At 38.2% G+C, this 27,581-nt stretch overlaps 2 long non-coding RNA genes across 4 annotated transcripts in view; one reads left to right on the forward strand and one right to left on the reverse strand.

The window, feature by feature from the left end:
* LOC144582455 (uncharacterized) overlaps positions 1–27,581 on the reverse strand; it is a 206,358-nt gene that overhangs the window by 31,443 nt on the left and 147,334 nt on the right. The window lies entirely within an intron of this gene.
* On the forward strand, positions 18,130–27,354 carry LOC118153574 (uncharacterized). Of its 2 annotated transcripts, none has more exons than XR_004742808.2 (3): positions 18,130–18,337; positions 25,516–25,690; positions 26,602–27,354. It is a non-coding gene; the product is annotated as an uncharacterized LOC118153574 (long non-coding RNA). The 2 variants fall into 2 exon arrangements; XR_004742809.2 differs by lacking the exon at positions 18,130–18,337 and adding an exon at positions 24,645–25,398.

Below are 27,581 nucleotides of genomic sequence, written 5' to 3' on the forward strand. Positions count from 1 at the left end.
TTTATCATCAGCCACCTACTCCTGATTTAGTCCTTGTGATTTCTTGTTTGCATGGTGTTTTGAATGGAAATTCACAGGTTACAATGTTAAGGAGTTACTAAAGAACAATTGAGGACTACATAACTGAAAATGGGGTGGTAAAAAGAACGGTTGAACATTTCTTCAAGCCTTAATAAACCATATCCATAATTATTCTAAATTCAAATTGGTCACTGATGATAAATAAGTAATATTTTCAAACAAGTTTTGTTCTCCTTTTAAAACTCTATTTAATGTTTGAGATAGTTATTAGCTAAAATAGATTCTCTGACTCAAGGTGAAATTACCTTCTGTTAGCCATCTTCTGCGGCTGTCAGAAGAAAACAAACCACTTAAATCTATGACTAGTCACCGGCTAGAATGTGTTGTAATAATCAGTTTTTTTAATAAAATCAATTAAATGCCTGGCATTTTAATTCACTATCTCTAATCCTTATGGCAACCAGGCAAATGGTCATTATGATTACTCTGTCTTAGATGAAAACCAAGAATCAAAGAAGTTACATGTGTCCCACATCAAATAGCTAAGAAATCCTAAAGTTACTTTAGGAAGTCAAGTCTTAACTGTTGCAAAACTCATGCTCAAACTACTACTAACCTATAGTTGTCTAACTTTAATTTAGAATATACAATAAAAACTTACCTGGAACCCTAATAAGTAAAACAGACAAAAGAAAAGAGGCTCTGGTTGAATTGGGAGGAGAAAGCCTGGAGCCAGACAATTTAGATTCCTTCTCTCTTTCCCAACCCTCTCCATAGGAGCCCCTGGTGCTACAGAGAGCCTCTGTAGGAAGCCCTATAGTTGGCCTTCTTTTGGGGCTCTGAGGAACCCCTGTATTAGGCCGTCAATCCTAGCAACATCTTTCTCCATAAACACAAGCATCTGTATGTATATCGGGGTGAGTCACAAACTCAGAGGCTTACTGTGCCCTCCAACACAGTCCTGCAGCACCTTCGGAGTGATGGAAGTTTCTTTACGTTCCCTAGCCACGAGCTTTAAAGTTATAGATCTCTGAACCAATGCGGTTATTTTTTATTGAATTTTAATTTCTGAATCTAAATTTCAAACTCAGAATACTGAGGAATGATATTAATGAAAGGCCATGGAAACATATGACAGTCAACAAAAAGAGAAAGATCTTAAAATTTCATAAACATGGTACATAACCTATAAAGCTGACATTCTGCATTTTTGTACACTGTAAACCCATACATGGTATATGTACTATGTATATTTCAAAGTATAGCATGTATATACCCAAATGTAAAAAGTAAAATTAAATTTCTCTAATATTTCTGTACATATTAAATATGGTGGGTTTTTTTTAAGAAACTATCTGCTAAGGAATTCTCCCCTGGCAATGCTGCTCAGGGCAGAATGATGTTATTTTAAATTCTTCTCTCATTAAAAGAAAAAAGAGTTTGCCTCTTCAGAGTTTGTGTGTATTTATACCGGAGCTTAACTGGCATCTTCATTGTGGTGTTTATGAATCGTAATGCAGTTCCACTGCAGTTTCTGACACACTCATTAATTTGTTCCCAGCGGCAGTTCATTACCAACATCACAAGCAAAACATGCGCTCTCCCTGGGCACTGAGGGTCCACTGGAAATTAAGCAGACAGGGCTGCAAAGCACCTCAGAGCGAAGCCGGCCAGCTTCGTCTCCGGCAGCAGGCTCGAGGCAAGCATAAGGAGGCGGCAGGAATGAAAGGCTTCAGTGCCTTCCCTGGCACCTCTGCGCCCTCTGAGTTTTCAGCTGACATGGAGCAGTGATTCCCTGAAAAGGATGGGATCTTGTTCCCTCAAAGATCAGCCTTCTCTGATCAGCCTTTTCCAGGTGGGATGGAGCAACCACTTTAGCTTTTCAGTGCACAGAAGACTTAGGAAATTTCATTTTTCTTGACTGGGGCTCTGCATTCTGCACTGACCCTTGCTGGTCAGTGGGGAGCTTGAAACTCTGAGTTGGAGCACTTTACCAAAATCTTCTCTGAGAGGGGTTAAGTAAGCCAGCAGACTGCAGGAACAGAGCCTTGCTGAATTTAGCTTCCCAGAAAGCCCTATTTTAAGGAAACTTGGTATTTTAACAAGATGCTAGATTGGGGGAAAAAATGAGTTGTCTGTTAATGCTTTGTTGTCAGTAGACTTCCAGGTCCCTGGACCATGACACATCAGCACGGTGCTAAGTAACAGAAGACTCAGGTCCTCACCATGACCCCAAAACAGCATGATCTCTGTGCATCTCAGTACATCATTCGCAGCTTCACTTTTCTTGTTCACACCATACAGCTATTTCTATCTGCTCCACATGATGGGCAAGGTCATTGGGAACTGTAGATTAGATAAGGCATGGAAATGGCTTGGCAGGTTCACCTGGGACATCACATGGTGAATGCACAGAGATCAGAAGATTTGGGTTCAAATCATAGCTCTGCTGAGCTGAAGAAACCATGTTAGAACTTGACCCTGGTATTTCAACCTCAAAGTCAGAATAAGATTAGGAATAAGAAAAAGACCACACGATATACTTCTGAGTTTTAAATGACTTATTTGAATGAGGTCAACTTTTGTTCACTTCTAAAGGAAGCTAGGAATGTGAGTTTTGTAATTCATCTAGAGGACTGAGGGAGTGAGACCCTAATGAGCAAGCCTTCTCCAGAGCTCACCCCAAAGTCTGGAGTGCAAAATGTCCACCACTCTCTGATTAATGAACCCTCTGGATATAGATCAGGAGATTAGAAATGTCTGTGAAAGGAGCCCTCCCAGATACTCAGCCAAAACCTGGAGAGTTGCCATCAACTCCTCTCTTTCCTCATATCTGAGCCATCAGCAAATTTGCTCAGCTCCATCATCAGGATGTCCCAAATTAGTCAACTGCTCGCTGCCTCCACAGGTTCCATCCTGGTCCAGGCTCCATTATGTCCCCCAAAGAGCCTCTTAGGCAGACTCCTGCTGCTCCTGCCCTTGTTTCTCTTGCCTGTTTCTTCAAGCAGCCAAAGGGATCCTTATAAAACGTTAAGGGCGATCTCATCAGCCTCTGTTCAAAAGATGGCTTTAAGCAGAGAGTAAAATCCGTAATTCTCACCACAGCCAGGGGGACTTTGGTGACCTCATTCCTCCATGAGGGGATCTCTCTCCACTCTCCCCCTCCCTTTTTCTGTTCCAAAGGCACTGACCATCTCATCCTACCCGGGAACATGAACATCAGGAATGCTCCTGCCTGGGAAGACTTTCACTCTCTGTTCTTTCTGCCTGAAACATTCCTTCCTGGGAATCCCCATTAATCCATATTTTTTCTTCACTACACAGACTTTTCTGTGCAGAGACCTATCTTACCACCCTATTTTAAATAATACATGTATGTGTACGCACACCCACGTGTATGTACTCTCCATGTCCTTATATGCTTTATTTTTTTATTCGCTCATCATCCTTTTCTGTGTATCCATTCACTTACTCTTCTATTGTCCGTTTTATACTTCTGCCACTTATTAGAATATCAATTTCATAAGAGTACAGATTTGGTCTGTTTGCTTCACTCTTCCAGTGCCCAAAATAGTGTATAACACATATCAGTTATTTAATAATTATTTGCAGACATGACAGCATGAAGGAATTAGATCAGCTATTATAAGAACTGTTTTTGTAGTCATCACAGGGCACCGTAATAAAGCCATTAGGAAAATAATTAATTGATCTTGATGAGGTAACAGGTAGTCATGACTGTGGCTGGCAGGTCCCAGAAGATAGTCACATTAACTATGCTGTCATGAGAACAAGCCTAGGTTGTAAGGCTAAATCCTCTATGATCTTGAATACAGATACCCTCCCCCATAACAGAAGTCACTCCCTTACTATTCATCATGAAGCAAAGAGACTAAGTGAATACTTTCTGTGCTGTGTTCTTCTCCATGCTAGCCCTGATATGTTTTCAATATTTCATTCCTCTTGCTCCCTCAACTCTGTCTCAGGCAGCAATTTCATGCCACGCAGAATATGAATCTAACAGGTGAATTTTCATCCAGGGTCCAATTCCCCTACTATTGATGTGGAAAAAATGTAAACAAAGCCACAGTAAAGCCTCCTTTTTGAGGCTGAGAAAAGCTAGATGAAAGGCAAGAGAGACTTAGCAAAACATATTTGGGAGATGGGAAAATAAATAAATATCCTTAACTCATTTCCTCTAAAAGCTGGAATGTATTCAATCTTTACCTTGTTGATGCATTTTCCAGCTTACTTTTCATTTTCTTCCTCAGCAAAGCTGCAATAAACATTCTCCTCAAAAATCATTACCTTCCTGTGTTTTTATTTATGTAGGCAACATTCCCCAAAGTGGGATGGCATGGACAAAGAATATCATCATGTTCAATTTTAAATCATATTTCTGGGTAATTTTCCCAAATGTGTTAGCAACTTACTCTCCCACCAGAAATGTATGGCAGTGGCTCCTCGCCTTACTACACTCCTCCCACAAACAAGGCTAATCTCACCCCATTGGATTGCAATTATGAAGACTGAAAAAATGGTAATTCATTTGTCAGTTGTAATTTCCTGCATATGGTTAAAAATCTTATTGGACTTATGTATCTTTTTAAAAATTTTATCAGTTGAAGGAGTTCTTTGAACATCAGTACCAGTCATCTTTATCGTGCCATTTCTGTTGTAGTTAACAGTCTATATGGTTTACATTTTCACTTTACTAATGATATATTAAACTTTTTTTATATTTAGTCAAATATTTCCATTTTGTGATGTTTTCTGTAATCCCTGCCCTGCTTAAGAATGCCCTATGACGTCGAGATTATGAAAATATTCCCCTGTAATTTGTTCCAAGATTATTTTTGTTTTTACTTAGCTCTTTTATCTATCTAAATTTACATATGTATGTGAATGAGGAAAGGACCTTATGTTTTCTTCCATATAGGTAGCAATTATTTCAGCATGGGATTATTTCTTCCATATAGGTAGCAATTATTTCAACATGGTGTTATTTCTTCCATATAGGTAGCAATTATTTCAGCAATTATTTTAGCATATATACAGGAAACTATTCTGAGTAAAAATGCACTCTTGGTCATATAATAAATTCCCTATACACCTGGATGTAATTTTCCAAATGCTCTAACAGGAGCAGCTTCCTGGAGAGCCATTAAGATTACCTGAAATAAAATGCAATTTGCTGGCAGAACCTGACCAGATGCTGGTCCTTATACTTTGTCAGCCTTCCAAGCAGAAAGTTCTCTAACTTAGCTTTAATGTAATCCGGGCTCTTTGATCAGACACACCCATTGGGCTCTCACTATGCATCAGAAACTTTTCTAAATACTTTCTACAGATTATTTCTTTTATTCCTGAAATAAATCTTATAAGGCAAGTATTACCTTTAACCCCATTTTCTGGATTTAAAAAAACTAAAATTAGGCCAAGGCGTGGTGGCTCATGCCTGTAATCCCAGCACTTTTGGGAAGCCGAGGCGCGCGGTCACTTGAGATCAGGAGTTCCAGACAAGCCTGGCCAAGATGGTGAAACCCCATTTCTACTAAAAACAAAAATTAGCTGGATGTGGTGGCCTGTGGCTGTAGTCGTAGCTACTCAGGAGTGGAGGTGGGAGAATCTCTTGGACCTGGGAGGCGGAGATTGCAGTGAGTGCAGTGAGCTGACATCTCACCATTGCACTCCAGCCTGGGAGACAGAGTGAGATTCCATCTTGAAAACAAACAAACAAACAAACCAAGAACAGAAAACCACCACAAACAAACTTAAAAACTTAAAGTTCATTGCCTAAGTTCATGAAACATGGTCAATGTTGGGGCTGAGATTTCTAGCTGCCAGTGTGACCAGGGTGACCCCAGGAACTGGATTCTGTTGAGGTGCTTTTTGTTTTTGTATCTTAAATATTCCACTTATCACAACACAGAAGGTACACTAGAAAGAGCTGGAAAAACAACACTTTTTATACTATAGAATCTTATTAGGAAATAATGACTTGAAATGAGTTTGCTTCTTGAAAACCTTAAGTAATTTCAAAATAGTGTAATTTCAGTAGCTGCAAAAGAACAGCTCTAATGAGTTCTGCTCAAGAATCTTCTCACTAGGAAATGATTGAAGACAAGGAGATAACCTCTCATTAAATCCTTATTAAATATTTTAATCAGGATTACCTCACTGTCTCACTCCAAGCACCAGCAATTGCCAGCAGGCTATGGTGCTGAAATTCATTAAACTGACAAGGTGGAAAGGTCTGGACCGCCAGAGGGGTCGTCTCTGTGCCCCGGGGAGACTCATTTGGTGAAGATGTGACTCCCTCATTTCTCAATAGCGATCTCCACTTTTGGTTTATTGCTACGCATCCCTCAAAAGCCCAGCAGAAATGGCTTCCATCAATGAGTTCTCAAATGTCTGTGCTGTGGCTGGGAGCATAAAGCCCTATAGGGAAGGAAGGCTGGCTGATCCAAGCAGCCAATTAGCTCCTACAGTGGGATGGAGTCTCCCCGACTTCCTAAGGTCACAGAGGACTCAGCCTGTTCACTCTGCCAGAAGGAGAGTGGCCCTCAATGGCCCTCCCTCACCGTCTCAAGGTTCAGGGAACCTGTGGCATATCTGTAGGGGAGTCCATCCTGCCCCAGTGACAATCACCAAGCCCTGAAACTTGAGTCTTCCATAGTGAACATTACAGCTTTCACTTTACTTAAGAGCTCTATGGAGACCTCCTGGCTGCTATTTTTGTCCATGCAATGTGGACAGGAAAGAGTACTGCAACTTTGGGACATGACACTGGACTCAGGGCTGAGCGACCCTGCCTCGGCCACAGGCATGAATTCAGGAATTGACGCACACGAGCCAATCAGAGCCAATGAGAAGCAAAAGGCCTTCTGGATGATCATGTGGTGTAGCTGATCAGTGGGAGGTCATGTGCTCACAACCTGGAGATCCTCAGTCTGAATTAAAGTCTGTTCTCTGCCACCTGCTAGGCCTGTGGCCTTAGAATATTATTTAGCCTTACTCTACCTCAGCTCCATCTACTAAAACAGAAATAATCTAAGCACACCTCTCACATGGAAGATACAAAAATTAAATGAGTTACTATGGATAAATTGCTTGCATATTATGTAACAAATTAAAAATAAATGCAAGTATCAGTTATCATTTCCCCCCCTAAGACTTTGAAACTTTTCCTTTCCTTTTTCATGGAATTTGTAGCCCAGAAAATATGAAGTCTGGAAATGCCTAGTCATCATAGGTCTGTTAGGAGAGCAAAAATTATATATATATATATATAATTTTTATTATATAATTTTTAGAGTAGTTTTAGGTTCACCATAAAACTGAGTAAAAGGTATAGAGATATCTCGTATAACTGCTGCCCCCACACATAGATAGCTTCCCTCATTATCAACATCACTCTTCAGAGTGGTACAATTTTTACAATTGATAAACCTATATAGACACATCATTTCATCCAAAGCCCATAGTTTAAATTTTAAGCTTCTCTCTTGGTGTTGTACAGTCTGTGGTTTGGACACATGTATAATGACATGTACCCACCATTATAGTATTCTACAAAAGAGTTTCACTGCCCTAAAACATCCTCAGATCTGCATATTCATTCCTCCCTCCCTGAGACCTTTAGCAACTACTGATCTTTTCACTGTCTTCATAGGCTTGCATTTTCCAGAATATCATATAGCTGGCATCATACAGCAAGTAGGCTTTTCAAATTGGCTCCTTTTACTTAGTAATATGCATTTACATTTCTTCCATGTCTTTCCATGGCTTGATAGCTCATTTCTATTTAGTCCTGAATAATATTCCATTGGCTTGATACACCACAGTTTATTTAGCCATTCACTTCCTTAAGGACATCTTGCTTGTTTCCAAATTTGGATAAATATAAATAAAGCTTCTATAAACACCAACATGCAGGTTTTCATGCAGGCATAATTTTTCGACGCATTTTGGTAAATACCTAAAGGCACAATTGCTGAATCATTTGGTAAGAGTATATTTAGTTTTGTAATTAACCACCAAACTATCTGCCAAAGTAACTATACCATTCAGCATTCTTATCAGCAACGACTGAGAGTTTCTATTGCTTCATGCTCTCACCAGTATCTGTTGTTTTTAGTGTTCTGGCTTTTGGTCATTCTAATAGTTGTGCAGTGGTATCTCATTGTTGTTTCACTTTGCATTTCCCTAACAACATATGATGCAGAGCATCTTTCCATATATTTATTTGCCATCTGTACATTTTCTTTGGTGAGGTATATTTTCTCTTTTATTAAGCCAGTCTGGTTTGAGTTTTTGGGAATTTGTACTCCAGTGAATCTTAGCTGCTTCTCTCTGTGTGGTGAAGCCTTGAAGAGTTCTGCAATGGTTATGAGGTCTGTGTGATGCAATGAACTAAAATCTAGAAAAAGAAAGGATGGTGCTGCTCTCCCACATTTATATTGCTCAAACAAGCACCTGACAACTGGTGCAGGTGGGATATGGCCTTTCAAACACAGAGTTGCCTGGGCCCCCCATTATTTTAAGGAAGAATAATATTTCACAGCATCTAAAATTTCTGCATGAATTAGCAGGTGGGTAGAGTTGATGAGCTTAAAAAACAGCAGCCTACAAGAAATTACAATGCTCTGGGCCTGAACGCTCATTAGTGTAGACCAAAATGACCTGCAGAAGGTGCACAAACATCCAGGCGCCCTCAGAGAATGGAGAGAAAAAGAGGTGGAGGGGCCACCTGTGAGCCAATTCAGGGATCATGGACCAGCAGGACAGGTGTGAGTCCATATGCATTCATTTTCTCAGAAACACAGAGCTTTACTAAAATCCTATCATCAGCCTGCAGAAATTATTCTCCTCCCTCTCATCCTTAGTGAACCACAAATGGTTCTGTTCATAGCCCCTGGACTCATTTTAAATTACACATTTTTTTACTTCTTTTCTTTTTAGTTGCTTTGACTAAAAATGTGCATAAGCACACATACAGGCACACACACACATACACACTGATCCTTACTAAATCTTTCAAATATTTTAAGAGTACATTTATTCCTCCTATTGACCCAAGTGTTGTGTTGTATTTAAGGACGTCCAGGTTGTGTTTAAGGACTTCTTCCAAACCCCCAAAAAGAAAGCTCTGATTTGTAGCATTTGCCGGTTTCCCTGGTGTGACTACACCAACCATGGTCAGTTCCAAGCTACCAACAAAAGTGAACTCAGATTTGGCAAAAGATGTGCAGTAGTACACTACGTCAAATGTTTAATCTGCAGATACGATAGGTGCAAATTCCCGCAAGCACACTGATACGAATAAAATGTAATAAAGCAATTAGAAAGTGATGAGGATTGAGTACTGCACTTGTTTTCAATAGGATGAATTTAATTATAGGCTTCTATCATTTAATTTATACTGCCTGTTTGTTTTTAAGACCAGTTCTCAATTTTTTTGGAAATTTGAATTGGCTCTCGTTCCTATACACCAACAACAGTCGACCTGAAAGCCAAGTCAGGAATGGAACACCATTCACACGTGTCACAAAAAAGGTAAAATAAAATACCTAGAAATACAGCTAACCAGGGAGGGGAAAGATCTCTACAATGAGAACTATGAAACACTGGTCACGGAAATTAGAGATGACAAAAACAAATGAGAAAACATCCCAAGCTCATGGAGAGGAAGAATCTATATCATTAAAATGGTCAGACTGCCCAAAACAATTTATAGATTAAATGCTATTCCTATCAAATTTCCAATGACATTCTTCACAGAGCTAGAAAAAACTATTTAAAAATTCATATAGAAAGAAGAAAGACTCCAAACAGCCATGGTAATCTTAAGCAAAAAGAACAAACCTGGAAGCATCATGCTACCTGACTTCAAACTATACTACAGGGCTATGGTAACCAAAACAACAGGGTACTGGTAGGAAAACGGATTCCACGCACCAATGGAACAGAATAGAGAACCCAAAATAAGACCACGCACCTACAACCATCTGATCTTCAACAAAGCTGACAAAAACAAGCAAAAGGGAAAGGATTCCCTATTTAATAAATGGTGCTGGGATAACTAGTCATATGCAGAAGATTGAAACTGGACCCCTTATACCAAATACAAAAATCAACTCAATTGAGATTTAAAACTTAAATGTAAAACTAAAAACTATAAAAACCCTGGAAAACAGGCTAGTCAATACCATCATGGACAAAGGAGTGACCGAAGGTTTCATGAAGACTCCAAAAGCAATTGCAACAACAGCAAAAATTGACAAAGGGGATCTAAGTAAACCAAAGAGTTTCTGCACAGTAAATGAAACTATCAACAGAGTAAACAGACAACTACAGAATGGGAGAAAATTTTTCCAAACTACGCATGTGACAAAGATTGGACATGCAGCATCTATTAGAAACTTAAATTTACAATAATAAAAGAAAAACATTACAAAGTGGGCAAAGGACATGAATAGATACTTCTCAAAAGAAGACATACATGCAACCAACAAGCACATGAAAAAATGCTCAATATCACTTATCATTATAGAAATGCAAATTGAAACTACAGTCAGATACCATCTCATACTAGTCAGAATGGCTAGAATAAAAAAAGTAAAATAAATAAATAATAACAGGTGCTGGCAAGGTGGCAGAGAAAAAGGAACACTTATACACTGTTGGTGGGAGTGTAAATTACTTCAACCATTGTGGAAAACAGTGTGATGATTCTTCAAAGACCTAAAGACAGAACTACCATTCAACCCAGCAATATCATTACTGAGTATATACCCAAATGAATATACATCATTCTATCATAAAGACCCACATACCCATACGTTCATTTTAGCACTATTCACAATAGCAAAGACATGGAGCCAACCTAAATGCCCATTAATGGTAGACTGGATAAAGAAAATGTGTTATGGGCCAGGTGCGGTGGCTCACGCCTGTAATCCCAGCACTTTGGGAGGCCGAGGTGGGTGGATCATGAGGTCAAGAGATTGAGACCATCCTGGTCAACATGGTGAAACCCCATCTCTACTAAAAATAAAAATAAAAAAAATTAGCTGGGCATGGTGGTGCGTGCCTGTAATCTCAGCTACTCAGGAGGCTGAGGCAGGAGAATTGCCTGAACCCAGGAGGCAGAGGTTGCGGTGAGCCAAGATCGCGCCATTGCACTCCAGCCTGGGTAACAACAGGGAAACGCCATCTCAAAAAAAAAAAGAAAGAAAATGTGGTATGTATACACTATGGAATACTATGTAGCTGTAAAAAAGAATGAGATAATGTCATTTTCAGAAACATTGATGGAGCTGGAGGTCATTATCCTTAGCAAGGTAATACAAGAACAGAAAACCAAATGCCACATGTTTTCACTTATAAGTGGGAGCTAAATGATGAGAACACATGGATATATAGAGGAGAAAAACAGAAACTGGGGTCTTCAAGATGGTGGAGACTGGGCGGAGAGGGAGGTTCAGATCAAATAACTAATGGGTACTAGGCTTAACATGTGAGTGTCGAAATAATCTGTGCAACGAACTCCCATGACATGGGTTTACCTACATAACAAATCTGCGCATGTACCTCTGAACTGAAAATAAAAGAAAGTTTTTATTCTTTATTACTTTTTTTTTAAATGAGAGTTGGCTCTTGCAACCTAGTACAAGCCGGATACAGCATAAACCACTGTCCCTTCTCTAATGGCACTTATATTCTAGAAGAAGATACTGAAAATAAACATATAAACAAAACATTAAGCAATAAGTAAAGCCAAAAATAATGTAATGTAAATGTCTAACAAAATGTCTGACGGCAATTAGTATCATAAAGAAAAGCAAAGTAGAAGTAAGGGTATATCAAGCATCAGAGAAATTTGCTTTACTGTAGTAATGTGAATAAGGAAGCCTTCTGACAGAGTGGCTATCTCTCACATAAATTAACTGAAGAAGCAATAAATGAGAAAATCTAGAAAATTGTATGCATGCCTCGAGCGAGGAGGGCTTTATAGATTCGGAGCACAGCCAGAAGGCCAGTGTGGCCAGAGTGAAGTGCATAGGGAAGGCCGCTAGGAGAATTAATTGAGAAGACCATCGAGGTGCAGATCATGTAGACCCTTGGAAGCCATGATACATTTCAATATAAATAGGCTAAAGAGTTATTCAAGGTTTTGCTTAAGGAGTGGCATTGTTTGATGTATGTTTTAAAATATTACTCCTAGATGCTATATGAATAATAGGCTGCAGAAGCACAGTGTGATAGAGGTAAAACATTTACATAAGAATACCAGAAAACACATCATTGCTGAGTCCACACAAGAGATGAGGGTACCCTGGATTGGTTTGGCAGCTGTGCAAATGGAGTAACATCATTGGGACCCAGACACATTCTGAAGGCAGAGACTTGCTAACAATTTAGTTTTATATTGGAAGGTTGTAGAAAAGAGAAAAATAAATAATGACTCATAGATTTTTGGTTTAAGTAAATTAGTGAATGTTAATATTATTTACCAACATAATAAAGATGGAAGAAGAGCAGTTTGGGGAGTAGACTTGGGAGATACTAAATTGTAAATAACAAACAATTTCTGTTTATCCATGAGATGTATACCTGGAGGTGTTAAGTTGGCAGTTGGAGTCAGAAGAGAGAAAACATTTGGATTTTATTAGCACACACGTGGTATTTAAGGTGATAGGACTGATAAAACCATGTAGAGATTGAATAAAAGCAAAGGCAAAAAGAAAGTGCTATGGGACTCCAATATTTAGAGGTCTGAGAAAGGAGTATCCCCACATACATTTTATAAAAGGTGGCCAAAGAGGTAGGAGGAAAACAACTGAAGACTGTTATCCTGGAATCCAAGGCAAGAAAAGTATATCTAGAAGACGAAATGTGCAACTGTGCCAAAAACTAATGAAGAGTTAAATAGAATGAGGATTGAAATTTTGCTACTTGGTTGCAAGATGGTGGTGGGTATGGACCTTTGCAAGAACAGTTTTTGTTGCATAGTGGGAATGAAGGGCCAACGGGCATGGGCTGAGGAGAAAACAGAAAGCTGAGGATGTGGAAACAGTAAATTTATTTTTACTTTTTAATTTTCTATATCAATAGGTTTTTGCTAAATGTGGTGTTTGGTTACATGAATAAGTACTTTGGTCGTGATTTCTGAGATTTTGGTGCACCCATCACCAGAGCAGTGTACACTGGACCCAAAGTGGAGCCTTTTATCCCTCACTACACTCCACCCTTTCCCTCGAGTCTCCAAAGTCCACTTTATCATTCTTATGCTTTCACGTCCTCATAGCTTAACTCCCACAAGTGAGTGAGAGCATACAGTGTTTGGCTTTCCATTCCTGAGTTACTTTACTTAGAACAATTGTCTCCAATTCTATCCAGATTACTGCAAATGCCATTATTTTGTTCTTTTTTATAGCTGAGTAGTATTTCATAGTGTATATATATACAGACACACACACACATATCACATTTTCTTTATGCATTTGTTGATTAATGGGCATTTGGGCTGGTTTCATATTTTTTCAGTTGCAAATTATGCTGCTATAAACATACATGTGCAAGTGTATTTTCTAGATAACTTATTTTCCTATGAGTAGATACCTAATAGTGGGATTGCTGGATAAAATGGAAGATCTACTTTTAGTTATTTATGGAATCTCCACATTGTCCTCCACAGTGATTGTACTAAGTTACACTCCCACCAACAGTGTAAACGTTTTCCCTTTTCACCACATCCATGCCAACATCCATTATGTTTTGATTTTTTGATTACAGCCATTCTTGCAGGAGTGAGGTGGTATCACATTGTGCTTTTGATTTGTATTTCCCTGATTGTTAGTGATGTTGAGCATTTTTCCATATGCTTATTGGCCATTTGTATATCTTCTTTTGAGAACTGTCTATTCATGTCCTTTTTTTTTTTTAAGTGATTAGTACTTGACCTTTATAAATTCTAAGTGGACATTTCCCTGGTTTCTCCCATAGAGCTAATAATTTTGAAATCTGAGACTAATTTTCAATTTCTCTGGAAATTACCTTTGTGATTTCCTGTACCTGGGAAAATATGCCAATAAAATTAATAGAAAACAATAACTTTCAATTACATTTTGGGTTATTGGAGACTCTGAATGTAAAAAAAATATGAGCTATAAAAGAATGCATTGGGGTAAAAAGAGATACATTAGAATTTATTCATCACCTATATATTGATGTTGTATTTTATAGTTGATTTATATTTTTAAAAGATTGATTCATAAAGAATAAAGTTTGAAACAATGAGAGATAGCTTATCCTTCATGATTCCAGAAATACCATTATTGAATTTGCATTGGAAAATTTTTTACATATAATCATGTTTATCTGCTTCTAAATTAGTGAGTACGTTCATTTTACCATTTCTGGTTTTCAAGCAGAATCCACTGCTTATAATTAGAAAAATCATTGTGAAAAGAGTAATTCAAACAATGAGCTTTGGAGATATTGAATCCTAGATCCAACATGGCCTAGTCCATTGCTAATGTCCTTAGCCTACTTTTTGATGGCTTTTTTTTCTTGCTGGTTTGTTTGAGCTCTTCGTAGATTCCAGGTGTTAGTCCTTTGCCAGATACATTGATGGTGAAGTTTTTATCCCACTCTGTGGGTTGTTTGTTAACTCTGCTGATTATTTCTTTTGCTCTGTAGAAGCTTTTTAATTTAATTAAGTTCCGGCTATTGATCTTTGTTTTGGGGAAACAGTATATTTAAATAGTTTTTCATGGACTGTTGCTGCAAACAGAAGCAGAGAAATGGTTGGGAGGAATGGACTATTTGTGGATTAGGGGAAAGTGTTTTTTGTTTGAGTTTTAAGATGCTTAAAGTAAAATGATTGGTGATAGGAATCATCCAAGAAAAGGAGAAACTAATGTTGGAGAAGAGCGAGAGTTTTAAGGATGGAGTTCTTCAGTAAGCAAGAGAACGCAGGAGCTGGTACAGAAGAGGAAGTTCCATCCTAAAATAAGAAAGGAACAGTTCATCGATTGGAGCAGAAGGGAAGGGAGTATACAGCAGCATAGATGTATGCGGATTGATAGATTTCCTGGTAGTCAGATGAGGTTGTTCTCTTACAACTTTTGTTTTCTCAATGTAACAAGATAAGAGATAAACTGTGAAATAAGAGGTAAAATTTTAGGATGCCTTAAGTGGTAGAACTGAGGGACCTCAGTTTCAACCTTGGCTCTGTGGTTTTCTTTCCTCAGTTTTTCCAATGGCCCTTGGCTTTAAAGGATATTGGATCTTCATTAATTTCTAAAACTAGAGCATCCATTTCTAACTCTTTTTTTAAAACATGGTCTGGTAGCCTGGCATCCCAGAAATTATCAAAATTGTTTTATCATAGTTCTCTCTCTTCTGTGACTGAGATTCAAGTTCCTGAAATTGCAATACTTTTCAACAGTCACTGAATATACATAGCAGGGTATATTTCTACAATGTTTCCACACTTTGTGAAAAATAAAGACAGGGCCCCTTGCCCTGTCATACTTCAAGTCCAATGGAGGAGGAAATGCGAAAAGATCATAAATGATTATTGTAACATATAGTAAGAAAGGGAGAGTACAAAACAGTTGGTCAAAACACAGTGGACTCTTCTATAAGAATAGCTAAAATTAAAAAGGCTGATGATATAAAGAAGAAAAGGAAACATAAACCATATGTAAACAAGTGTGGTTGTGTTTCAATAAAGCTTTATTTATAAAAATAGGCTGCAGGCCAGATATAGCTCATGACCCACCTTGCCAACCCCTCCTCCTGAGCAAGATTGTCCATTAGAAATACAATGTGGGCCAAAAATATAATTTTAACTTTCTAATAGCCACATTAAAATAGTAAAAAGAAATGGATGAAATTAATTTTATTTATATTTAATCCAACATTTCCAAAATATTATTATTTCCATATAATTATGATATTTGGCCTTGACAACTTTTAATGTGCACTTGAAAGAAAATTGGGTCTTTAGCTATTTTATAAATAATACTCTTTTATTTCATGTTTTATGCAGGGAATTTCAACATTAGCAGTTAATTCTAATTGAGAAATCTCTATGGATTTTATTCAATATATTCCTATGTACAGAGTACGAGAAACTTTAGAGACATAATCTCCTGCACATATTGTTCCAAAATATCACAGTTCATAGCAATAAAACTCTATTGAAGGGAATACAAAGTCATTATGTACTTTAAGCACCTACAGTGAAGTAAGCAATAATGGGCAGTTAGATGTCCCCAGTTCTTGGCTTGGAATAATGTCGCTCTTTCTCAGGGTCTCATTGGAATGTAGCTTATACACAGGAGGCTTTTATGGTGCATGAGAGTAAATTCTTAACTTAAACAGATTCTTCTTTCTCTTTATAAAAATACAGTCTTGGCACCCATCTTTCTATTGAATTGCTGTCAGGGAAGGCTTTGCTCAAGGTCAACATAACAAGCATCTCTGCCAGGTATGATGGCTGACTTTAATGCATTCAGAGGATTTATGTCAGATTCTAGCCACTAAAGATTGAGCTGATAATCGTAGGTATTTAGCAGAGGCATTAGCATTTCTGTCTGTGCAGATTTCAACACCCTATTAACTATTCTGAAGAATCATTTACCCAGTGGGGAAAAGTACCAAGTTGAGTTAGGGATTCCTCACTACCTATCACAGGCAATATCATAGGAATTTCTATTGCTGTCTGCATGGGGAAATTAACCAGGGTGGCAGATTGCTTTGACTCCTAATGAATATGAATGCACAAACGAAGATTCAAAGAACAACATTAGGAGCAGAGAGAGGATAAAAATGAACAGGCTTTGATGTGAGCTCTCTCTGTGAAGACCCCTGTGAGTAATTTTCTTGGAACGGAGTGAATGATTTTTTGCTCTTTGAGAGAACATAGTATCTGTCCCATCATCCAGGAGGCCTCCCAACTGTACCTGTAGTGTAGGCCTCCTTTACAAAAGTTGTTTTCTGTTTAAGTGTAACTGCTACCAAAAAAAGATAAATAATAATTCAGAAGAAGACATGGAACAAAGTGAAAAGGAGAGCAGAGGCCTCCATTTTCAAGAAAAAAATAGTCAATTTATTTTTTAACAGAAATAAAGTGCTTTCTTCAGCCCCAGAAATGAACATTGATCTTAATCATGCTTGATTTGTTGGCTCCAAATGTTCTTTGTGATTGGCAAGTGATAAGAGTAATATTTCATTCTAACGACTGAATTCCGTGGGAGAAATAGAGGCAGCTACGACAGTAGTAATTTTATGATTAATAAATATATAACTCTTTAAAAAATGTAGTTCACCCTTTCCTCAATAATGTCAAACAAACACCCAAAACCTGAAGAAAGAACTAACATACTCTGGATCGGCACCTTTTGGAAGGTGAATCAGTTCTTGTGGGTCATCAAGCTGACCCCAACATATTACTGTGTGCTCTTCAATGACATTTTCACCCCATAAGACACTAAGCTCCTGGAAGACAAACACAAGAACCACTTACTGTGTTTCTGTATCTTCCAAACCTTGCAGCACATTGTTATGCACAAAGCTGATTCTTCCAAATAAGTCAAATGCAGTGTTATTATTATGGAAATTTCTAGTAGGAATTGTAGGATATGCAGATCTGTTTCTTCATAGTTGAGCACTTATTGAGACCTGTTTTTCTTTACCTACTTACAGTCTTTTTTTTTTTTTTTTTTTTTTTTTTGAGGAGTTTCGCTCCTGTTACCCAGGCTGGAGTGCAATGGTGCGATCTCAGCTCACTGCAACCTCCGCCTCCTGGGTTCAGGCAATTATCCTGCCTCAGCCTCCCGAGTAGCTGGGATTACAGGCACGCACCACCATGCCCAGCTAATTTTTTGTATTTTTAATAGAGACGGAATTTCACCACGTTGACCAGGATGGTCTCTATCTCTTGACCTTGTGATCCACCTGCCTCTGCCTCCCAAAGTGCTGGGATTACAGGCCCTACTCACAGTCTTAACTCATAATTTCTGTTTATGACACTGCTTCTGACCATGAACTTTGTCTATTCATGTTATTGGGGATTCTAAAAGCTGTAAGGAGCTTTGCCAGTGTGCAGGTATAAAGTGCTTTCTGCCATAAAATGTACCCACTTTGAGGATGCTACCAGCAGGGTACCCAGTGTCCTGCTTTGCAAAATGAGAAGAAGCAACTGGGAAATCAGATATTTGTTACATACTTCTCACAGAATATAGAGACATAAGAATACTTGCTCTTCCTAACTTCAATCCAAGATAGCACAACACAAGAAGTATGCTTCTTCTAATATTTTGGATTCTTTTAAGCACTCTGCTTTCTAGTTCAGCAAATGGGTATGGGTTCCCTATTACAAGTAAGGTAGGATGCTTGATACAACAGTATATTCAGAGATGTGCATTGAAAAGCCCGACCTCATAGAGTTAATTATACAGTAGAAGGCATAAGAGATGAATACATGTTACTCCTATATGAGGCCATTTGAGAAAGCATTTTTATGAACAAAGGAAGGGTGACTCAGAACTGTTATAACGAAATACAAAATATATATTTGGGATATATATATTAAAAATTATATAACGTAAGCATTCTAATCACTTATATGATGTTCTGGAACAGGCAAAATTAATCTATCCTGAAAAATGAGAAAAGTGATGGCCTCTGGGGCATGGACATGGCTGAGAACAGATTTGATGGCACCTTCTATTTTCCATCTTGGTAGGGGTTTGGATTACACAGTTATATGCATTTATCAAACTCATCACGACATGCTCTGCATGTGTGTGTTTCAGTGCATGCAAATCTTACCTCTGTAGGAAACTACAGATGGTCCACGACGCACAATGTTTCAACTGAAGATTTTTCAACTTTAGGATGGTGAGAAAGCAATATGCATTCAATAGAAACTGTGTGTCAAGTACCTATACAACAAATCTGTTTTTCACTTTCAGTATTCAATATAAAACATGAGATAGCTCAAAACGTGACATAACCAAGACTGTTAAAAAAATAGGATTTTTGTTAAATAATTTTGCTAAATTGTAGCTAATGTAAGTGTTCCAAATTCATTTAAGGTAGACTGGGCTAAGTTACAATGTTCACTAGGTTAGGTATATTAAATGCATTTTTGAGTTATAATGATATTTTTAACTTACAATGGGTTTAGGGATGTAGCCCCATCATAAGTTGAAGAGGAAGAAATGTATACAATCTGTAATTTACTTTGAAATGCATAAAAAATAAGATGGATTGAGAGATTAATAAAAGATGGATGGGTGGTCAGATATATGATAAAGGAAACATACTAAAGGTTTTTTTTATTGTACTTTAGCTTCTGGGGTATATGTGCAGATCACGCAGGATTGTCACATAGGTACATGCATGGCAAGGTGGTTTGCTGCCTTCCTCCCCCATCACCTATATCTGGTATTGCTCCCCACATTATCCCTCCCACCCTCCCCACCCCCCGCTGTCCCTCCCCTACTCCCACCCAACTGACTGCAGTGTATGATGCTCCCCTCCCTGTGTCCACGTTCTAATTGTTCAACACCCACCTATGAGTGCTAACATGTAGTGTTTGATTTTCTGTTCTTGTGTCAGTTTGCTGAGAATGATGGTTTCCAGATTCATCCACGTCCCTATAAAGGACACGAACTCATCATTTTTTATTGCTGCATAGTATTCTATGGTGTATATGTGCCACATTTTCTTTATTCAGTCTATTATTGATGGACATTTGGGTTGGTTCCAGGTCTTTGCTATTGTAAGCAGGGCTGCAATGAATATACGTGTGCATGTGTCTTTATAATAGAACAATTTATAATTCTGTGGGTATATAACCAGTAATGAGATCGTTGGGTCAAATGGTATTTCTATTTCTAGGTCCTTGAGGAATCGCCACACTGTCTTCCACAATGGTTGCACTAATTTGTACTCCCACCAGCAATGTAAAAGCGTTCCTATTTCTCCACATCCTCTCCAGCATCTGTTGTCTCCAGATTTTTTAATGCTTGCCATTCTAACTGGTATGAGATGGTATCTCAATGTGGTTTTGATTTGCATTTCTATAATGACCAGTGATGATGAGCATTTTTTCATATGTTTCTTGGCCTCATGTATGTCTTCTTTTGTAAAGTGTCTGTTCATATCCTTTGCCCACTTTTGAATAGGCTTGTTTTTTTCTTACAAATCTATTTTAGTTCTTTGTAGATTCTGGATATTAGCCCTTTGTCAGATGGGTAGATTGCAAAAATTTTTTCCCATTCCATTGGTTGCTGGTTCACTTTAACGATTGTTTCCTTTGCTGTACAGATGCTTCGGAGTTTAATTAGATCCCATTTGTCTATTTTGGCTTTTGTTGCCATTGCTTTTGGTGTTTTAACAACACCACACATCTACAATCATCTGATCTTTGACAAACCTGAGAAAAACAAGCAATGGGGAATTGATTCACTGTTTAATAAACAGTGTTTGGAAAACTGTCTAGCCATGTGCAGAAAGCAGAAACTGGACCCCTTCCTGACACCTTACACTAAAATTAACTCCAGATGGATTAAAGATCTAAACGTAAGAACTAACACCATAAAAACCCTAGAAGAAAACCTAGGCAAAACCATTCAGGACATAGGCATAGGCAAGGATTTCATGGCTTAAACACCAAAAGTATAGTATTGTTGGTAGAAACTAAGTGGGATATATGGGCATTTGCTATACAATTCTTTCAAATTTTCTGTATGTTAGAAAGTTTTAATACTATATGGTGGAAAAAAACAAACTCCTATATGAGGAGGAATTTTGAAACATACTTTGAAAATACAAAAAGATTTTGAGTGGTTAAAAACGGAGATAAAGGGCATTCACTACTTAGGCAATAACAAAATCAGAGGCCTAAGAAAGTGAAAGGGTGCTCTGGGAACTAGAAACATTAAAGTGAAGAGGTATGAGAGAAGGCAGCTGGGGTCACACCACGGAGACTTCAAGGCCAATCAACCTGGGAAACTATGTGTCTCCGGATACACTGGACAGCCACTGTTAAGGCTTCTGAGCTTAGGATCAGTAAGATCAGAATTTCCATTTAAGAAGGGGACTTGGATGGTAGGAGAGGACTGAGGGGCAGTGAGAGCCATAGGATGTGAGTAATTAGAAGGCAGCAGAAGAACTAGAAAGGAGCAACACCTTGAGATGTGGACCAATCTTGGGTGTTAACAGGGAAGGAGGAGTGAAACATGAGTCCAGACTTCAGCCCTGTGATACTGGGGGATTCACTGATCATCGGCTTCACTTCAAAAGGCATTAAAAGCAGCTGATTTACACAGTGGAACTTGAAGAACTTGAAATGGACAATTTACGAAATATTCGCCAAGGGTTAGTAACAATACAAAAAATATTTAATCTCACTAGTAACCAGGGGAATCCAAACTCAGAAGAAAACATTTTCATTCAACAACCTGGCAAAAAATAACAAGGATAATAATATCCAGTTCTCAGGAAGGTGAAAGAAGAGGCAAATGACAGACTAATACATTGTTCACAGGAGTGTAAACTGGTAATGACATTTATGAGAAAATGTGACAATCTTAGAAAAACCTCTGTTTCTATTCTCTGATAAAAAAGTTTCATTATGGAGGAATGTATTCTAATCAATTACTGGCACATATGCCTAAAGATGAATGGAGAAGCAAGTTCATTTTCAACATTGTAATAGAAGAAAATTGGAAATAACTTTATTGTCTATCAATAGATGGGATACGTTATGGCTTACGGCTTACCATCTGTATTAGTTTTCTATTGCTGCCATACAAAGTACGACAAACTTAGAGACTTTGAATAACACAAAGTTATTATCCTATAGTTGTATAGATCAGAGAAGTCCTACCTGAGCTCAAGGCCAAAATTTAGATGGCAGCAAGTTGTGTTCCTTTATGGTGGTTTTAGAAGACAGTTTTCTGCTCTTTTCATTTGTGGGCAGAATTCGATTCCTTTAAATTGTAGGCCTGAGGTCTTGATTTTTCTTCTGGCTATAATCTGAAGGCTGTTCTCAGATTCCAGAGGCTGACACAGTCCTTGGCTTCTAGCCTCTTTTCCATCCTCACAGCCAGCAAGGGGCAGGTTGGGTCCTTCCTGTGTTACATCTCCCTGACCCATCTATGTCCTCTCCTCTTCCACTAATAAGGACTCCTGTGCTTAGATTGGGCCCAGCCACATAATCCAGAACAAACTTCCCATCTCAAGCCCCAAGATTTACACCCTTAATCACATCTTCAGAGTCTTTTCTGCCATGTAAGTTAACATATTCACAGATCCGGGGACATCCTTGGGGTCCATTATGCTACCTACCACACCATTTCTACTGTGGAAAACTCTGCAGTCATTGAAAACAAAAATATAAACCTAAATTACTTATGCTGAAAGATCTCTAACACATATAAAATGAAAACAAGAATTCAATTGTTCTGATATTGCCTCATACTAATATTTTGTACCATATTACACTACATTATGACATTACTTATTTAAAAATATAAAAATTATTATAAATTAGACACAGAACATATACATACATATATTTAAAAACAGAAGTAATAGAGGAATATGAGTGGACAGAGAATACATCTGAGAAGGGGTCTGGGCTTATTAAAGGACTTGTAGGGCTTTTTGTAGTTTATTACATATGTTTGTATATTTTTAATTGACTAGGAAAATATGCTGATATATTAATTATGCTCATTCAAAAGTGAAAAACCCTTGTTACAGCAAAAAGGAAAGATAGATGAAGTAAAGCTGCTCTTATGATAGTTGGAGTAAGAAGCTTAAAGTCCTCTTAACTAGAGCCCCTAACACCCTGATGCCTTCTAAGTATGGAACCACATAATGTATCATTTCACTGGGACCCTGCTGAAAGTAAAGACAGACACTATCAATAATCATGCCAGAACAACAGGCATAGATGGGAATCCTTGGTCACCTAAGGTAGGTCACCATAAAGAAGTAATTGTTCATCTCACCCAGCAGAATGTCAGCTCCAAAAGAGTAGAGATTTGACCTGGAATGCTCACTGCCTGCTGAGAGTGGATGGAAAACAGGACTGAACTGGTTGACTTGCCCAATTTTAAACTGAAATGTTGCCTCTGACTTACTGATTTTTAAAAACTGTTCCCCCATTTACAACTACAAAAGCATTCTTTTATATTTATCTTTTAATTATGTTGATGTCATGTTTTAACTTTTTCAATTGAGGGGTACAAGTGCAGGTTTTTTAAGTGAGTAAACTCATGTCATGGGGTTTGTTGTACAGATTATTTCATCACCCAGGTATTAAGCCTAGTGCCCATTAGTTAGTTTTGCTGAACTTCTCGCTCCTCCCACCATCCACCCTCAGGTAGGCCCCAGTGTGTGTTGTTCCCCTCTATGTGTCTGTGTGTTCTCATCATTTACCTCCCAGTTATAAGTGGGAGCAGGTAGTATTTGGTTTTCTGTTCTTGCATTAGTTTGCTAAGGATAATGATCTCCAGCTCCATCCTACGTTCCTGCACATGACATTATCTCTTCCATTTTTATGGCTGCGTACTATTCCATGGTGAATATGTACCCTACTTTCTTTATCCATACTATCATTGCTGGGCATTAAGGTTGATTCTATGTCTTGGTTATGTGAAAAGTGCTGCAATGAACATACATGTGCATGTGTTTTATAACAGAATGATTTATATTCCTTTGAGTACATGCCCAGTAATGGGATTGCTGGGTTGAATGGTAGTTCTGCCTTTAGGTCTCTGAGAAGTTGCAATGCTGCTTTCCAAAATGGTTGAACTAATTTACATTCCCACCAGCAGCATATAAGTGTTCCTTTTTCTCTGCAATTTTGCCAGCAGCTGTTTTTTTATTTTTTAGAAATAGCCATTCTAACTGGTGTGAGATGGTATCTCATTGTGGTTTTAATTTGAATTTCTCTAGTGATCATTGATGTTGAACTTTGCTTTCTTATATTTGGTCACATGTATGTCTTCTTTTGAAAAGCATCCGTTTATGTCCTTTGCCCACTTTTTAATGGTGTTGTTTTGTTATTTTTCTTGTAGATTTGTTTAAGTTCCTTATAGATGCTGGATACTAGACCTTTTCAGATATATCGTTTGCAATTTTTTTCTCCCATTCTGTAGGTTGTCTGTACACTCTGTTGATTGCTTCTTTTGCTATGCAGATTCTTTTTAGTTTATTCAGATTCCACTTGTCAATTTTTGCTTTTGTTGAAGTTGCTTTTGGTGTCTTCATCACAAACTCTTTGCCTGTGCCTATGTGCTGAATGATATTACCTAGGTTATTTCCAGGGTTTCTCTAGTTTTGGATTTTACACTTAAGTCTTTAATTTTTATCTATCTATTAAATCAATCTGAAGTTTACTATGTGTAATTTGAAATTCACCTTTTTTTTAATCAAAGGGATATCCAGTGGTCCTAATACTATTTATACTGTTCTTACTGTTCTAAAATACTACCTTTTTCATATACCAAATTTGTATATATTTATGAGTCTGTTTCTAAACTTTAATTCCTTCCATTTATTTTATTGTTACTGCTCAAGTGCTCTTTAATAACCATACCTGTAGAGAGTATTTTGATACCTTTTAGATATAAAAAAATCTTTTTTTTGTTCCTAGGTTTTTTTTATTTTTAGGTTTTTATTATACATTTATATTTTGTATGTGGGGCTTCTGTCTAAATTCCATTTGAATAATTCAAAGAGTGAATTGATCTATCTTCTTATCTTACCAATGAGAAAACAGAATTAAAGAGATACAATTATAAAAAGACACACCCCGCAGGCAACTAGAATTGTGAAAAACTGTGCTGTGTAATAAGGTAGCCGCATGCGACTATTTAGATATAATTATAAATTAAAGCTAAGTAAGTTAAAAAGTCAAAGTCTCCACCTCGTTTGCTACATTTCAAGTGCTAAGTAGCCATATGTGGCTGCTGTCTACCATTTAAACAGCACAGATCTGAGAGTTTTTCATCATTGCAAGTTTTTTATTGAACAGGACTGATCTAGTAATTTGGGATTGTTATTTGGGAGAGACCTTGGAACTTGCAGACCTGAGGTCAGTGACAAATTCGGGGTGCATCCAGATATATATGGCAGTAAAAGTTAATTAAAAACTAAAGTCATCAACGGAGAAAGTAAAGAGAAGAAAAGCAAATGACAACCCATTCTTGAAGGGCTGCCTGCATTAGAAAAAGCAAGTGACAAAAAGAAGAGTCTAAAGTGAAGGATCCGAGACTTGCTACAAGAACTGAGGTCATATCCCACTGGCTCAGAGAAAGTAGTCCACCAGGAGAAAAGGTCAGCCATGTCACAAGCCTCAGATGGTCCCACAGAATGTGACCAAGGTGTAACATTTGAGTTTGGCAGCTGGATGATCAGTGACACTCTGTAAGTGGTTGTTGTGCTCTTTTGTAGACTTGAGACAATGATGTGGTGAAAGAGGTACACTATGGAGGCAACCTCAGGAAGTGCACCAAAAGAGAACTACAGAGAAATAGTGGAAAAAAGAAGGTGAATACAGGATGATTAATGAGCTGGTTACCACTCTGAGAAACTGATGCTCAAATCTGCTGGAGATGCCCTGAGGAAGGTATGTAGAACACACTTTCCAAGTGTCCCAACTAAGAGAAGAGAAGGTTTAAGCAATTTGCCACTACTTTTTAATAATAGTTCTCTTTTAATGAGGGTGGTTTATTGGTGTGTCAACTCCAAAGAAACTATGGCTTGCTTCTTTGTGTGAAGCAAGTCCACATTGCCACAGAAACCCATCAGGCAGAGGGACTCAGGAACTTAAAGTAGCAAGAAAGTGTGCAGGAATTATCCCCCAAGCCTGTGATGACATCCAAAGTTGACTGAGAAGATGGATTATGGGGGATACTGACAACATCTACTACTTCTAGATTTAGGTGCATGGCAACAGAAACTGAGTTTCCCTTCTTGTCACAAAAGGAGAGTTGCAACGAGAGAAATAATCTAATTTTATCAGCCATGGCCACCAGCTGTTTAGACAGAAACATATCAAGACACCTCAGAGTCTGTCCCAGGCATGTAATGGATGCTTCCTCATTCTACCAGATCCCACTAATACATCTGCTGGCAGCTGCCACATCTTCTCAGGCACCAAAAGTCTGTATCTCTCTTCAATGTTGAAAAAATTTCAGTTTTTGTTCAGATTATTCATTCCCCTCATGGAAACTATTTCAATGGAGCCTGAGCAGAAAACAAATTGAAAGTCAGGCACCATGTACCACCACGTGTACAGATAGTGTCACTCAGTGACCCTATGTCAAGGTCACTGAGTCAGGATCACCTGCCAGATTTCTCTCTCAGTAGAAAGAGAAGTTATCTGAGCCTCCTTACAGCTAGACTTCTAGAAAGCCTGTCTTGTCAGTTTATCATACTATCATATCCCTCTAAGTTCAAGCAACAAAGCATTTTCCCCTTTATTTTCGATCTAAAGATATGATTACTAATCATTCTCATTATGGCTTCTCATCCTAGTAAAGAAATGATTTTTTAAACTTCAATGTCCAAACCTGCTAATATGAAGAAGAAACAGACACCATGTGAACCATTCTCGTTGAATGCCACCAACACTGTGCCAAATTGCCAGCATTCCCAGAAGAGGACCTCAGTCATAACCAGAACACAAGGGCCTGGCACAGCTTGGAACATTGAGTTGACCTTGTCTTTGGCTGTGATAGCCCAAATGACATTTAACCAGTCCCCCCATTTCACTTCTTTGGTGACTTGTTTTAAAAATTATCCCCAAGTTTCCATCTCTCCCTGTACTCACATCCTTGCCAATGTGGCCTTTCTTCCTGGTCATCAAGAGTTAACATCTGTTCACTTCTCTTTAAATTTAGTCTGGCCTTGTAATTTGAGTTTTCAACAGAATACAGTAGACATGATGGCCTCCAGATACCTCACGCACACTGTCTGTGATCAAGCCAGGTTAGCCTGCTGAAGGATCACCCCAGCCTTCAGCCAGCCACATGCGTGAGGCCATCCTAGATCAGCCCACCACCACTGACTCACCAGCTGGCCATCATATACGTGAATGAACCCAGAACCCAGCTCTGAATTAAATCAGAAGAATTCCCCAGCTGGCCTGCAGACTCAAAAGCATTAAAAAAACAGTTCATATTTTAAGCTACGGAGGTTGGAGTGTTCTGTTAGGCAACAAAAGTTGATGATATAACATCTTTGAGCCTCAAACTTATCATCTGCAGAGAAGAGGACTAAATAAAATAATGTTAAAGTGTTTATTGTTTCATATATTTTTTCCTCCTAGCTTCATTTTTCTATGGTTTTTAGCTGATATGAAACACTTCAAAGTGGATATATTAATTTGCCAGACACTAGAGAGCTGATGGGCATTAGTTGCACCATAAACACCCAGGTACTTGGCAACACAGGCAGCAGCACACAGGTGGGCTTGGGGTAGGGTAGCAGACAGCACACTCAGTAGTGCAGGATTC

Source organism: Callithrix jacchus, chromosome 5, assembly GCF_049354715.1.
Source record: "Callithrix jacchus isolate 240 chromosome 5, calJac240_pri, whole genome shotgun sequence".
In the NCBI taxonomy this organism is placed as follows: domain Eukaryota; kingdom Metazoa; phylum Chordata; class Mammalia; order Primates; family Cebidae; genus Callithrix; species Callithrix jacchus.